The sequence below is a fragment of the Corapipo altera genome, unplaced genomic scaffold (assembly GCF_003945725.1).
Source record: "Corapipo altera isolate COAL_440 unplaced genomic scaffold, ASM394572v1 74, whole genome shotgun sequence".
In the NCBI taxonomy this organism is placed as follows: Eukaryota; Metazoa; Chordata; class Aves; order Passeriformes; family Pipridae; genus Corapipo; species Corapipo altera.
This window is the reverse complement of record NW_020884934.1, coordinates 2,992,636-3,008,312: the sequence shown is the minus strand read 5'-3', so window position 1 is coordinate 3,008,312 and position 15,677 is coordinate 2,992,636. Positions and strand designations below refer to the sequence as shown.

Genomic DNA, 15,677 nt, shown 5'->3' with positions numbered 1-15,677 from the left:
GGACGAGGTGGGCATCGGGCACAGGGTGGACTCGATGGTCTCAGAGGTCTTTTCCAACCTGAATGATCCTGTGATTCTGTGAAGTAGCTGCACCCAGCAGCTTCCCAGCTCCCTTCCCAGCAGTGGCCTTGCGCAATGGGGAGTCTTTTGTCTCTATTTCAATGTCTGAGGGCCTGGGGCACACTCCGAGTACACCTTCCCCACCCAGGTTAATGCAAATGAATAACAAAGCAATTCCCAGCTGGGAAGCAGACAGCAGAAGGTTCTCTGTCTTCCCTCAGAGCTGAGTCTTAGAGGGACTTGACTGCAGGACCACAGGGGGATGTTTGCTCACCTAGGAAAGTCACAGCACTGGGTTTTCTGAGTGCTACAGCACTTTTCAATAGGGGTTGCAAAGCCCCCCCCCTCACCAAAAGCCCAGCTTCTGTGAGGGTATTTCAGGAGCCACAAGGCAATGTAAGGTATGGAGGGAAATCCTGACAGGAGGGCCTCTGAGCATCTTCCAAAAATGGTGGAGGCAGGTATCAATGCAAAATCTACATACTTCCCTTTTCATTCCCACTTCTGCTACCTCAAAGACTTCAAAAACTGCTTTCTGGCTTTGGACAAAGTGATACAGAAAAGGTTTAGCAACTCTCTCGGCCCCTCCAGCTGCAGCTCTGACTTGCTGTGCCCTACACTGCCTACCTACAGAGCCTGATCCTTTGACAACACTCCTGCTTGCAGACACTCACACCATTACAGCAGCACCTACGTGAGCAAGGTTTGTGGTCAGCCCCAAATCAGCTTCCAGAGGTGCTGCTCACTGCCTGTAACTCAGGTGCACCTTTGGCAACGCAAGGTAACTCAATTTATCCTGTGCCAGTCCCAGTGAAGTGGCACCACAGCAGGCACATGATGCCTGGCCACTTATTAAACCCCGTTAGCATCACTGTGAGTCTGAGCTCTTAATTACCTCATAATGTAGAATCATTAAGGTTGGAAAAGACCCCTAAGACTATCTAGTCCAACCATGGGGCATGTAGACCAGCTCTAGACAATACTAGAACATGCCAGAGTTGAACAACTCTCCAGCCTCCAGCCCCAGAGGCTGAGAGGAGGGTGGGAACTGCTGTGGGCACTGACAGCAGCAAGGCCACAGAGCCTCCTGAGGCAAACCAGGCACAGAGCCCCTTCCCAGGACCAAACTACACGGGACACCTCATCCTAGAGGTGCCCACATGCACATCCTGCCTAATGGGCACCCCCCTACCCTGCTGGGATCATTTATTGGCTTGGCTTTACCAGGGCACTTTAAGCAACCTGAGAACATCACATCCCAACTCTCATGGAAAGCCTAATTGGAAGTCTCAAAAAGCAATTACACTAAAAGCACTGTGCAGTGAATCAACAACTACCTGTCTGCCCACAGCACCGGCCCACGGGGCTGTGAGAGAAGCTTTACACGTGGGAACAGCACAACAGCTTCCCCCTGGAAGGAAGAGGGGCTTGGTAGTTCTCACACACACTCTCCCCCTTCCTCAAGTCCTCTGACACCACCCCACCGAGAACACAAACAGTGAGTCTGCTGAGCCAGGGGAAAGGACGTTCGTGTTTGTTTCCAGTTCACTTAGAATCTGAGATGTCATAACCAATAAAAACTACAGTCTGGTTCTAGAAACCCCTGAATCTTACGTGACCTGTGCCTTGTGAGGCACAATAAAAACATCAATATCTGCGTGGTAACTTCCCGTTTCATCCCCTGCTTCTGCACTGCTTGCGGCACAGCTGGGCTAATCCCATTCCCACTGCTCTGCATCCTGACCTCCTTAAACAACACCATGTGAGGATGTTAAAACACTCTAATCTATAAATAATGTATTCCCCTCATCCAGCAATGGATTACTGGGCCATAAAACTCACTGGCATGCACCGCACAGTCGCCAGTTTAACGAAATAATACCAAGAAAGACACATCAGGAGAGAGTCATCCTCTGTCTTGATGAATTCTTGTAAAGATTCGATGCCACCGTTATTTTTACACTTGATTTTTCTTTATAATTAATTATTTAAAAGCCAGTATTTCATTCTAGAGACCTTTTTTCTGCCCCCCACCAAAGATCCTTTGTTTTTTTGAGCTCACAACATGGCAGAAGACCAGCACTGGGTAATTAATCAGAGTCAAAGTGAAGGGGAAGCAATAAGGTCTCCCTGCTGCCATTCACCACAGGGCCATGCTCTAGACCCAAGCCAACCTGTCGTCCCAAGCTTGGAGCTCTCATTTCTGCCCCCTCAGCCTCCCACCCCAGTTGCTGGCAGGAGGATACCCAGGCATTCCCTGGCCCCTGTGCTGGGCCAGTCCAGGTCACTGATCCTGCAAGAAAATTAGCTGTATTTTCCTCAGGGTTCATTTTCAAACAACCATTACCTACAACTCAAGCCATAGTGTGTAACTTCATTTAAAGATAAATGAGTCTGCTCCAAACACTGATGTCTAATAGACTCACTGCCACTGCTGTGATGGTGTAAAATCAATGCCTCTCCTCGACACCAATCCCAGTAGGAATCCTACCACTAATTTCCCTGAGCAAAAGCATAAAGCTCAAGCAAACGCTTAAATGATGCAAATTTGCGGTTTGGCAGAGTTTTTCCCAACAGGCATTCTGGAAAAAGAAAGTGTTTCTGCCTCAAAACAGGTTGGAACCCTCCTAAAACCAGGCACGCACCCTTTAAAGAGCAAGTTCCCCAGGAAGTGTAACCAGGCCTGCCACACTTGATCCCTCGGCTCCATTTGCCCTGTTTAGCAGAGCAATTTTCCACACCTTTTTCCTAAAGCACAGCTCACTTTTAACTCTGAAAGGAGGGGGAAAAACAAGCAACCCACCAACACCCACCAAACCTGCTCCCTTCGTTGCACAGCACTGATCACGTATGGAAATTTAAATCCCTCCTGCAATATTAAAACGCTTGTCAAAGGGATTAACAGCAACCTTGGCAATGGGGTTCTGGGATATTAAACAAAACTGTTAAAGCACCAGTACTTCCAACAGCTACAGGCTGACTTAATTCCCCCAAAAAAGGTGCACATTATCCTTCGCCTCTGCCCCGGAGGATTACTCATGTCTGATGGGTTGCAGTGTGTCGCTGAGTCAGGGCTGAACCCTGCCCATCAGAAAGCAAGCCCCTGTCCCTGAGGAAGCAGGAGCCGTATCTGACATTCCCACAGCAGCCCTAGAGACAGCAGGTCGGGTTGGAGAGCCAGGAGAGGATGGTGTGGATCCCCCCCGACGGCAGCACGCTCCCCACTTGGTGATTAGTCCTAATGCTTAGTCACAGTAATTGCAGGGCCAGGGCTCTGTGCTCACATTTCCTGTCACCAACCCAAGAATTAGGCAATTTAGATTTCAAGATAGCAACCAGTATATAAAATAACTTGATAAGTGATCGCAAGGAGTAACAAGGAGAAAAATGAGCAACTGGATCCAGAGGAGGTTCCCCCAGTCCCTGCTCTGCAGCATTACTGGATCTTCAACAAGCGTGGAACCCCCCCAACCCAGCCTTCCCACCCTCAGCACTGCCCATCACTGCCTTCCAGCTCTCCCCACCTCACACAGACACCCAACAGAGCGTTCAATTCAAGTTGAAACCTTCCACGGGGCTCATTTTCAACAATTAAAGAGCATGGCAACCTGTAATTACTGAAAATAAAGCCAGACAGCTGGAGAGGGGAACATCTTTAGCAGGTAATACGATACTACATTTTCTCTCCAAGGGAATTCAGCTGTTGAGTCCCCAGCTCCCACTCAGTCAGTTCAAGCCCTGGGTGTCTGCAGTGAACCCGGGTGCTCCCTGGGAGCAGTGCAAACCCTGGAAAAGCAAACAACACTTGACAGCCCAACCCAGAGAACGGAACACCTCTGTCCACACTGAGGAAAGACAGGAGTTAGGAGAGGAAAGCCTTACGGGGCTTTCTGGGCACACGGTGCCTTAGACAGCACGACAGCGCTACACCCCCAGACACGTTTTCCCAGCTCGAGCCAAATTCCAGCTGCTCCTACTCCCCTGGCCCGGCACAACCGAGGCAGGCAGGGCTCCTCTTACCACTCATCATCAGCAGCACAAACATCTTCACCCGCTGTACTTCCCAAGCCCCAGCCGCCGGTAAGAGAAAGGAGGAAGCGCCAGCGTTTCATTCCCCTTCTGCTTCAGAGTGGGTGTAACTCGTTAAGTTTCATGCTAAAATGAGATGGGTCAATTGGGTGTGTTTGAAGGTTTGGGGTTTTGCCATCCCTCCCTCCCTCCTCCCCTTCTCCCCTCCCTCTCCTGATTAATTCCTCCCGTCACAGGCTTCAGACGAGCTGCCACTCAGCCCCGCTGGCTCCTGAAATCTGAATTCCTAAGGACATCCCTCCGGGGTGGCTTTAACTCACCAGCCTGACGCACTGCGAGAGGAGCCAGGAACGAAAATTCCCAGTCAGCCCACAGGGGCGACTGCACCGCGTTGTCCTGGGGATTCTGTCCTGCTTGCAGGGAACAACTCACCAGCAAGACGCAAAATAAAACACTTCTGACCTGACCTACTCTGCGCCTTTTGCTGCTGCCCTCGAATCCCTCCCATCCCCAAGGATTCCCTCTGGTCCGTATCCGGATGGTGCTTCTGTAGAGGACCAGCAACTGCCTCCCACTAAGCTGCTCACAGGTGCAGAACAGTTTCCAGGATCAGGAACTACAGGGAATTAAAAATTACGCACAGATCTGGTTTTACTCAATTCACTACTTCCACATAACTGTTTCTGGATTAGGATTTGAGCAGCAGCGTCCTCCAGACCAGGGTTGGCTAATGGTTGCTATAAATAAGAAATACCAACACAAAACCCAAACCATCTGTGTTTATTTCCCCCAACTCCCCCCACCTTGACTCTGCACCACTTACACTGGGCAAGGAAAACAGGTATGAAACTACTCTGGAAATGAAGCAGAAAACACAGTAAGTATTTTTTACAAGCAGAAATCAAATTAATAAACAAATTAACTTTTACAACTCTGCGTGATATTTCACAAACACAGAGTACTGAGCAATAACCATACACACTTGCAGTCCCACTCTCTGCAGCCCAACAGGGACCGCAAGTTGGGAAAAGGACAAAACCATTAGGAAAAGAACAAAACAAAATGGTAAAAGGTACATGCAGGAGCCCAGTTCTGACACAGGGTTGGATTAAGCAGCTGTAGTGAGGCTTCACACGCCCAGGCGCTGGAGCAGAGCAGGGGAGGAGATGATTCTATTTTGGGACAGGGATGAGATAGTCGGGGAGAAGATTTGATGCAGCACAATCATCCTCACACCCCCATTATCAGGAGCAGACGTGCAGGCTGAGCTGCCTGCCACTGCAGCGAGTCTGAGCCCACTTCAAACAGCACGCTGGGTTTAACTTCACATCTCAGATGTTTCTGATATAGCTGCCCACGCTCAGAGAGCACCAGGTCCCCCGTGACCAGGGGCACACCTGATAAGCACCAGAGTCCTGCCCCTTGACAGCAGAAAAGGGCTGAAGGAGGGATAGGATTAGATGTACTGTTTGGACTGGAAAGCAGTGAAACAATACATCCTCAGCACTATTAATTTAAACCCCATATGAGCAAACCAACAGCTCCCACTCACAGGACAGGCAGGCCAAACAAACGGGAGGGAAGTTTTCAGTGCTGGGAACCAGCAAACCCCAAGCAGGTAAGCAGGTTTGGCGAGCCACGAGTGACTCACAAGGCGACGGGGGCTGCTGCTACCTGCCCTGGGGTTCACTCGGGCACGGCCACCTCCAGCCCATTCCAGCAGCAACAGGCACAGCCGCCCACCTGCCATCGATCCCATCGGCGAGGACACGGCATGTACGTGCACACAGGTGTGCAGCACACCAGCTCCCACAGACACACCACAATCACAGCTCATCCTGGAGGAGCAACAGGTGCTTACGATGGCAGATTGCAGTGATTATCTGGAGAGATTTTCGGCTTCAGAGGTCTAAAGGCTGCACACACCCTTTTGCCGCCAGCCCCGGGTCCGTTTGTGTTCTGTCACAGCAGTTTGGGGCATCTTTTCCTGCTATCTATAGCAAATGCTTGGCATGGCCAGAACTCCAAGGAAAACACGAACTTCAGTGAATCTCAAGTCTGACCACCTGTGGGTTTTAAATCCCAGAATCATTTAGGTTGGAAAAGACCTCTGAGACCATCGAGTCCACCCTGTGCCCGATGCCCACCTTGTCCCCAGTCCAGAGCACTGAATGCCACATCCAGTCCTTCCTTGGGCACCTCCAGGGATGGGGACTCCACCACCTCCCTGGGCAGCCCCTTCCAGTGCCTGACAACTCTTTCTGTGAAGAAGCTCCTCCTGATGTCCAGCCTGACCCTCTCCTGGCACATCTTGAAGCCATTTCCTCTTATCCTGTCCCTTGCTCCCTGGGAGCAGAGTCCAAGCCCGCCCGGCTCCCCCCTCCTGTCAGGGAGTTTCAGAGAGCGAGAACGTTCAGTGCAGATGGGAAAAGCAAAGCAGTGACTTCCCCAGCACCAGAATAAAAACCAGTCAGCAATAAATAGGAAACCTGAAGTATGGAGAGAGATGCTCGGAGGGAGAGGCAAGGGAAGCCTTCTCCTCAGCCCTCCTCCAAAACTCCGTGAGAAACAAGACACCAGGCCTCCAGGGAAGCTTGGCTGGGGCAAGTGAGCCGGCAGGGGCCGGGATGCTGAGAGCAGGTGGCCCTGGACACTGGGGAAGGTGTGGAGCAGCCACTCAACAAGAACCTCGGCAAGAGCCCTCCCGGGCAGTGCCGTGGCTTGTCAGCTCTCGCCTGCCCGCTGCGGGAGAACAGGCATTTCCAGGGCCCAGCCCGGCACCCCGGCCCGGCTGACGCAGTTGGATACACGCCTTTTGATGTGGGCTTCCTGAGGGCACACGAGCCAGCTTATATAAACCTCAGTGCTCTCCTCACTAAGTGATTAGCAAAGACCTACCAAAACCTGTTTTAAGGCAACCCAGTGTATTCTGCCCGGAACGGGCTGGAGACAACCAGGCCAGGACCTCCGCTGGGTGACTGGAGGGGCCGTCGCCTCCAGGAGCTTGAAGAAGTGGCCGTCAGCTAAACCCTGCAGCTGGACAGAGCAATTAACTGTCCTCTCCTCAGCTGAGTAAAGATGATACTACCGGGAAAAGCTTCTTTTTCTTCCGGTGTCAGCGGGATGAATCCCACCAGCCTGGAGGAGACTGAGGGCAGAGCTGATCGGGGGCTGCAGCTCCGATCTCTGCTCTCTGTGAGCACTGGCAGGACCCAGGGAATGGCCTGAAGTTGTGTCAGGGGAGGTTTAGATTGGATATCAGGGAAAGGTTCTTCCCCCAGACGGTGGTCAGGCACTGACCAGGCTCCCCAGGGCAGTGACAGAGCTCTAGGAGCATTTGGACAACACTCTCAGAGACACGGTGGGATTGTTGGGGTGTCTTGTGCAGGGCCAGGAGTTGGACTCCGTGATTCTTGCAGGTCCCTTCCAACTCAGGATATTGTATGATTCTGTGAACCTTCCCGGGAGTCCACAGGCTCTCCCAAATATCAAGGTGAGACTTGGAGATGCCACCACAGAGCCCAGAGGAGAAAGGTCCCACAACACAGCACTTCTCCATGGTGAGAGGAAGGGAGAAGGAGTCCCATCAGACACAGCCTAGGTCTGCATCCTGCATAAAGGTGTGTTTATCAACCCTAATTAACATCCTAGGCCTCTCACACCCTGGCACACCTGCTAATTAGCGCACATGAGTTAATATCATTTTAACAATGGATTATCACTTTGGGCAGAAAAAAGGCAGTCACTCCAGCACAGTGACTCACCTCGAGCACAGCAGGAAGGTGAGATACGAGGAGCATCGGCCACGCTCCCACAGGGATCTCAGACCGTATCTCTTTAACAAAGGCTTACCTTACAAAGCCGAGGTGCTTCAAAAATTCATGATTGTATCTGTCTTATTTTTCACCTGTGCACACAGGTGGCCTTGGAGAAGCATCCTGTCTCCATCACCCAGACAACTGGAGCCACTCCAGTCTTTCTGCAAGTCCTTATAGCCATGGTGGAGTTCCTAATGTGATCATCACCTACTTTGATCAAGCACGTTTCAGGACACGACCTGGGGCCCAGCAGTCACTAATTACGTGCAAGGAACAACCCCAGGGGAACACCAAGATGCTGATGCCCAACCCCAGTTTTGGTGCTACTCCAAATATTCCATAAGCACAGACTAATCTGGCAGCACTCGCAGGCACCGGGCACACATTACTGGGACATCACAGCCCTTTTCCAGGTAATGCTGCAAACTGCAGCCCTAGAAATGTGACCTGGGCTTCCAAGTTCAAGCCAGCTCTGGTACATCCCTGTGGCTGATGTGGCCAAGCCATACATTCACCCTGGGAATCCCTCTCTCCTGGGAGCAGCAGTTGTGCCTGTGCAGCCTCTCACACATGGCAGGAGTAAAGGGTTGTCTCTGTGTAGGTGGGGACACAGTTTGACTCAAGCCATCTTGTACTCAATCATAAACTGAAGAAGAAAGCTGACTAATTTCCATTATTTTTTATTTTTAAAACCTCAGCTTTCTAACTGGATCTCTGTGATGTAGCAGCTCACAAGAGGGCACTGGTGGAAAACCATCACAATGCCAACGGAATCACTTCTACCCCCTCAAATTGATGTTCTCCCTGCCTGCCTTCCCCTCGTCCAATAAAAACCTGCAAACCAACCCTTGGCAATTACAGAACGTTAATGCCATGAAAAATTATCCTGGGTTGAATGTATCTATACTCTCTGTTATCAGAAAGATTTTCTCAGCTTCATGTTTCTATTTGGGATTAGGAAGGGAGTTGTGAAAGGCAAGTATTGTTCAGTCACAAATAGTTCCCTTTCAGCCTCTACAAAAGTCAGGTAATGAATTACAGGAGGTTTTTTCCTTTGGAGAGGTCAGCAGATATATCAGCTCACGGGAAAGCTGATCCCTGTTGTTACGCTACAAGGGTAGTTGAAAAAGGTTTCTAATGAGCTCCAGGGAGTGGATGCTGGCCATAAGCCAGCACCTTTGCCTGCAAATCCAAGACAAATGACAAGAGGCAGGAGCCACCTCTGGCCCAAGCACAAGTTAAAATTTAAGGCTTGTGTTTCATGGCATTGCTCGTGGCTGGAAGCTCTTGCACTGACGTGGGCACTGCGCTTGCAGACACTCGCAGGATTCCCTGAGCTGGAAAGGCCCCACAAGGATCATCCAGTCCAACTCTTGGCCCCGCACAGGATACCCCAACAATCCCACCATGTGCCTGAGAGTGTTGTCCAAATGCTCCTTGAGCTCTGGCAGCCTTGGGGTTTGTCTTGTCACTCAGCATGTGTCAGCTCACACGCAAGGGCAGGGCTGCTTCTCTCTCTCCTGGGACCGTGCAGGTCAAACACACACCTCTGGGTGTACAGGATCAGTATCTGTAGAAGAGCCCTATTTCTAGTCATCCAGCACCAAAAACACACCTGCAATGGTGAAGCTCTTCTGGACATACACGTGTACCCAAAGTCACCACGAGCTCCTGCACCTCCCCAGCACCGGAGTGGATTTAGAGGGTGCCCAACACCAGCAGGATGTGCTCCAACCCAGTTCCCCCAGCCCAGGGATGTGGCTATGGCTGGGACACCTCATGTTGCACAACCCACAGGGCAGTACCCACAAGCCCACTCAGTCCTTACCGCAACAGCCGTGTGGGGCAAGGATAAGCCGGAGTTTAACAAAACAGGGACTGTTTCCCTTTTTTGATGAGAAGCCTCAAGGAGGAACGTTTTATTCAAGACCTCTAATGCAAACACCTCCTCTCGCTTCTCTGAAAGAACTTAGGCAGTAGCTGCTGTCATCTTCATGCAGAGTTCTGACACACTTCCACTGCATCCCTGCCAATAGATTTAATTTGATTGGAAAAATCAGCTCAAAGCGAGAGTGACAAGCTGCACGCTGATGACGGTGCTGTCAAATGATGGATAACGTAGGTTTACTTCAGTTGTCAACATTTTTCAACACTAAAAATAGTCATCACAAGCTTCTGGACTCACTGCATTGAAGTATTAAACACACAGGATATTGACACTCTCAAAAGCGCCCGAAGCCACTCACAGCCGGGGAGTAAAACCAGAAATGTGTGACGGACAGCAAAGGTCTCTGAGTGTTACTTATCTTGAGAATTAAAAACAACACACTACAGCAGGAGATCTCATAACCACACTGGCCAAAGCAAAGACAAGATGCTGCACACACTATCAAACAGAACAGCACAATATGGGCTGCAAACACAGGCAGACATGGAGAGAAAGAAAGAGAAAAGCTTACAGAGAAGATTTTCTCTCTTGTTACCCAGCTCTTGGTCAAGATCTCAAGGAAAGGAAGGGTAGAGACTTTCCCACAGTAGCTCCTCATTTCCCTCTTGTCATCTATCACCTGCCCCAGCCCAGCAAGAAAAGGTACAGAGCCATGAGGTTGGGGAGTATGGGAAAGCCCAGGAAAGGCAAGGAGTGCTGCTGGAGGGCTGAGATTTCCAGTCAAGGGATGAGCTCTCTCCAGTGGACACCAGCCAGGCAGCAGCTCACCAAAGGGAACAATGGTTTTATGGGTAAGGTGGCAGAGGAGGACAGGGGGAAAGAGGGACCATTTACAAACCAAATCCAGCTTGTTATTCCCTCTGAGGCACTGGGATGACGAGCACAGGCAGGGTTGTCCCTACATTAGGCCATTTTTTATAGCAGAAAGAAAATGAAGCATCATAAGGAATTATTAATTAGATGTTACCATAACCTTGTGTAGAATTGAAGCAGCACTCTGATGTGCTTTGCAAATAATTAGCAAATTAACTTTCACAATGCCCCTGAGAGGCAAGTATTATCCCCATCTCCTGCACAGCCCTGATGGAAAACAAAAGGCAGAATTTGGGCAGATTGATCCCCTGCCCTGGCCAAGTGTACAGCTGCCTGAGCACAGGGAGGGGACATCAAAGAGGAAGAGGGAACTGGGAGCACACTGGTTACATCTCTCATGTCACCAGACCACAAGTCACACTGCTCCTCTCTCCTAAACCCCTGCTCAGGCCACCCAGCCTGAGCTCCTTGGTTATCATCCCAACCCTGCACATCTCCAGGCCCTGCAGGAGCTGCATTTCCCAAATCCTTGTCCCCAGGATGAAATACCCTCACAGGCATAAATTCGGGGACTGAAGTCAGGGCTGACTGAGCACCTCATCCTATGTTATCTGGCATAGGCACAACTCCTTTCACTCCAGGGATAAATTCCAGTTCACACCAGCACAAGACCAAGTCTCTGTCTCTTCCCTCACCCTCAGGAGGAGCATGACAGTCCATGTGCAAAGCCCAAAGTTTGCTCAATGGCTCAGTCTCCCCCCAGCACTTCCCACAGGAAGGAGGTATCTTCTCTTAGCTCATAGAGAAACTTCTTCTCAGCTCCAGAGCCTTGGAAGGCCAGCAGGCAGAGACTGGACCATCCCCATCCATCCCTCCCACCCCACCTGTGCAGCCCCCAGCCCATGGTCAATGATCTTGGAAGTTTTTTCCAACCTAAATAATTCTGTGATTCCTCATGTGTTGGCAGCAGGAACTGGGGGAGGAAATGCTCTCCACCTCCAGCAGATCCAAAGGACACAACTCTGAGCAACTGCTCCTTTCCAGGCTGAGCAAACAGCACGTGGCTGCAAGCACAGACTATCAATGTCTAACTCCAGGGACACAGCAGAAAGCATCCTGCCAGTAATTCCTCTGTCTTGGCAGTGCTTCCAGCTTCCCCCTTTCAGCAGAGCAAGAGGGCTGCACAAGTGTCCTTGCTCCCTCCCTCCCACGCTGAGCTTTTTACTGGAAAAGGGGGACCAGAGCAGCATCAGTGTCACCCACACACCCCCTCCTCATGTCACTGCCACCTTCACCCCCGTGTGTGGGGGTGACTGGCACATCCAAACCAGAGTCACTTCCTGAACAGCTCACTGTCAAGTGGTGGGAGAGCGGGAAAGTCAGGGAAGGGAGCACAAAGTGCTGCTGTGACTTTCTGCCGGATGCACGTTCCCAAAGAGGCAGACTGGCATCTATTTTGGACGTGCTGCATAAAAATAAAAGATGCTGGTTGACTGCACATGTTCTCATTTTTAGAAAACAAGCTCCAATTTATTTCTTCTATTACAGCCATATGGTAAAAAAAAAACCAAACAAAAAACATAAATCCAAAACTTCCCTTCAATGTCACCTCAATGAAAAGAAGCCCTGACCTGGTTTTCAACCTCCCCAGACCAGAGCATGGCACAGGAATCACACTGTTCAGTTAACACCTCCCTAAGGGACCCTGACCCAAAGCCCTCCAAAGTAAGCAGAGATCTGGATTGCAGGTTCTGCCCAGAGAGCCACCAGCACTGACTTTCACAGGGTCGCTCAAGGTTATAAACACCACAGCTGGCAGACAGGGCTGGCACAACTGGACACATGTTTAAGTGCCTTCCCTTTTTGTCCTTTTCTGTTAACTTGTACATTGGATTATATCCATCAGGCTACACGCTCACCTTTGGAAGACCTGCATTAAGGTCTGACCTGAGCCTCCAGCTTCTAATGCCACTGCCACATGACCCTGCCTTTATACTGCCCAAATGTATCTCTGAAGGCTCAGAGATTCATAATTTCTGAGTGATCCCTAAGACTAAGAGTTCATACACAGATTAACTGCTTAAGCAAGCTCAAGGGCAGAGACCTGGTCTTCTTTTACTGGCAAAAGCCTCGCATTCTAAAAACCATAATAGTTCCAGAACTGCTGATTACTTTTCCTCATTTCTAGTTGTGTGTGGGTTTTTTGGGTTTTTTTCTGTTTTTTTAAAGTCCTGCCTGTTCCTTCTACTTCTTATGAGGCTTTTCAGTATTTGGTTGTTACTTGAATGCTAAAGCCTGATTTGGGATTAAACACAACATTTGGGAGGTGGACTCCAATGCTGCCTGCTGTCACTGTTCCAGCTCTAAGAAGCTCGGCGAGATATCAGCGCATCAGGGCAGATCCTCCTCTGCATAAGTCTGTGTGACCAAAGTCATTTATCCCTTATTCTATTCCACACACACACACACACACACTCACACAGATGTGACTGATACACAGTGGGACAGCTGCATGGGGAGAACAGTGGTGGATATGTATTAAAGTGGCAGCAAATAGAGCGGTGAGAGGGAAAACACAGAAATAGGCCACTGAGCAACAAAACAGCTCAGTTTCATCAGCTGCATTAATTGCCCAAAAGCAGAAATGGGTGTGCTTAAGCAAGTCAAAAAGGCTGCACGCAGTCACTTGGAGAAATGACTTTTAAAACTTGGCCCACTTCTCCCACTGCAGCCACACTGGGGAGATAAGGGAACTCCTCAAACCCGTTCCGCATTTCGGGATTCTGCAGAACCCAGTTGAGCTCAGGGCCAGCACAGAGGGTGTGAGCATCAATCCTCTCCCATCCCAATAATACACCAAAACCAGAGCCTCCTACATCAGCCACAGATTAAAGTCCTGGACAGACCCCTGCAAAAGCAGAACAAAAAGCACAGAAAGAGTTCTGCACTCCTTCCAGTAGGTGATCCGGCAGCATGAGCCATCCAGAGCCTCTCCAGGGAGATGCCTCCTCCTCACTCTCCACATGGAGCTCTGGCTGGTCCCTAAAGCAGCTCTCTCCTGGGACATCATCTTGCAGGACACAAGTGAAGAAGCTCTAAAATCCACAGCAAAGCAGCACAACCCCATAGCTGGCAAGGAAGGGTTTACCAAGAGTGTCCATCTATCCCTGGGCTTTGGAGCGAAGGATCCCAGTGACACGGTTGATTGGGACCACAAGAGAGCTAAACAGGTTCTAAGACCCCTCTTTTCTCCTCAAAAGTGACCACATCAGGGCTACCACATCCTGCCTATGTATTCCCACCTACAGCCTTCTTCTAGCAACCTGGCTCACAAAACACAGCTGGCCAAAACACCACATTTTATTTTCTGGCCATTTTGGCTCCCTGAACTTGCTCATTGTGCAGTGAGGAAACCCCTGGTGCTGCTGCAAGGAGGGAGCAGGAACACAAGGCCCTGATTAGAAGGATAGCTCAGGCTCACAGCCACGTCTCCACCACTGGGCAGGGAAGCACAGGAGGGAAACAAGGCCAGTTTAGGGCAAACCAGGTGCACAACACATGGTTTAGACTCTGGATCAGGACCTTGGTCTGACCCACAAACACCTGCCCATGCAGGTGTGACAGGGTAGGATGTTCCAAGCTGGAAGTGCTCAAGACTTGCTCTTACAAAGCCCAAGCCACACACAAGCACAAAAACATCACGGGTGATATTCCTCTTTCAAAACACAAAAAAGGGAATTAACTTTTGCATTTGCCACGGAAGGAGCAACAGGCTCCAAGCAGCAGCTCCTCTGGCCTGAGGCAATATTTGATACCATAGACTGGGAGAGAAGGGAAGAGAGAAGAGAGAGGAGACCTTTCCCATTGTTCTGTTATTTTTTTGTTAAATGCACTGTAGTCTGTGTCCTCAATAAATGCCTGTGCATCTCTTTCCAACAAAATGTCAGCCTTGCGGTGGATTGGAACCTTGGGATTACTGCCCTGGCAGAATTAACATATTAGACATAAAAACCATAACATTTCATTATCCATTGTAAACCACGTGCATTTTCAACTCCAGGGAAACTGGAAATATCACCCAATTTCACTATCATTTGCTGTTAGCTGACTGCTCTGCCACGTGTTTGCACTCTGGCACGTTCAATTTGATGATGTATCAGTTTCTGGTTGCATTCTCCTTTCTTTACAATGCTGATGTTTTTTAAAAGAAATTTTTTTGTTCTGTTTTTGTCTCCACAAAACCACTCAGTTGAAAAAAAAAAAACCCAACCAACCAAAAAAAAAACCTTACCCTAAAACAAACAAAACAGATCATATTTGTCAAGCTGAAAACAGACCAGAAAGAACTTAACCTGATGTCTGAAACAAGGGTAGAAGGCAACACAGAGGGAAAAAAACCTCAAACACAACAGGCAAGACGACTTAGATTTATGGGCACGGTGGGGTCTGTGGTCAATAGTGAGGCACTAAAGGGCAGAATCTCTTCCCTCAGACTTTTAAATTGTATTTCTCCTTCCTACTGTTAGACTGGCTGCAAATTCAAAGATCTGAATAAGCCACAGATTTTGTCTGTCTCTTTGGACAAAAATGAGAAGCAGCACAACCACACACACACATGATAAAAGGGCCAGCTGGCAGCAATTTGGAGTGACCACACAGAGGAAGTGTGAGGAGGGACAAGGGCAGGAGAGGAGCCTTTAAAAGCCTGGGTCACACTTACATTGCAACTTACAGGGTTTGCCACGGGGAAATCTTTTTATTTAATCACTTCTGTATCTTTGCAAAGATTAGTGACCAACTGTCCAGATTTAGTGCTGCCATGTTTCTATAAACATGTCTGAACATACTTGCTTGGATAAAATATGCAGCTGCTGATACGGTTTTTCATGTAAACACTTCACTGTGTATCTCAAAGAAGCCTTAAAGTTTTTATTCCTAAAAGACCCCCCCTTCTGCTCTGCAGGCTGTGGAGCTCTGCCCCAGGACAGAGGGGGAAGGGATGGTGAGCA

The 15,677-nt window shown here is 49.6% G+C and overlaps 1 protein-coding gene across 9 annotated transcripts in view; it reads right to left on the bottom strand.

Moving 5' to 3' along the window:
- Nucleotides 1–15,677, bottom strand: part of TIAM1 (T cell lymphoma invasion and metastasis 1) — a 164,342-nt gene that overhangs the window by 102,343 nt on the left and 46,322 nt on the right. The window contains exon 1 of one of the 9 annotated variants that reach the window (XM_027660030.1): nt 4,081–4,158. The exons of the other annotated variants lie outside the window; for them this stretch is intronic. The gene's annotated coding sequence lies outside the window, so the exon portion shown is untranslated. Of the gene's footprint in view, nt 1–4,080; nt 4,159–15,677 lie in introns of those variants that run through there. 9 annotated transcript variants of the gene reach the window in all.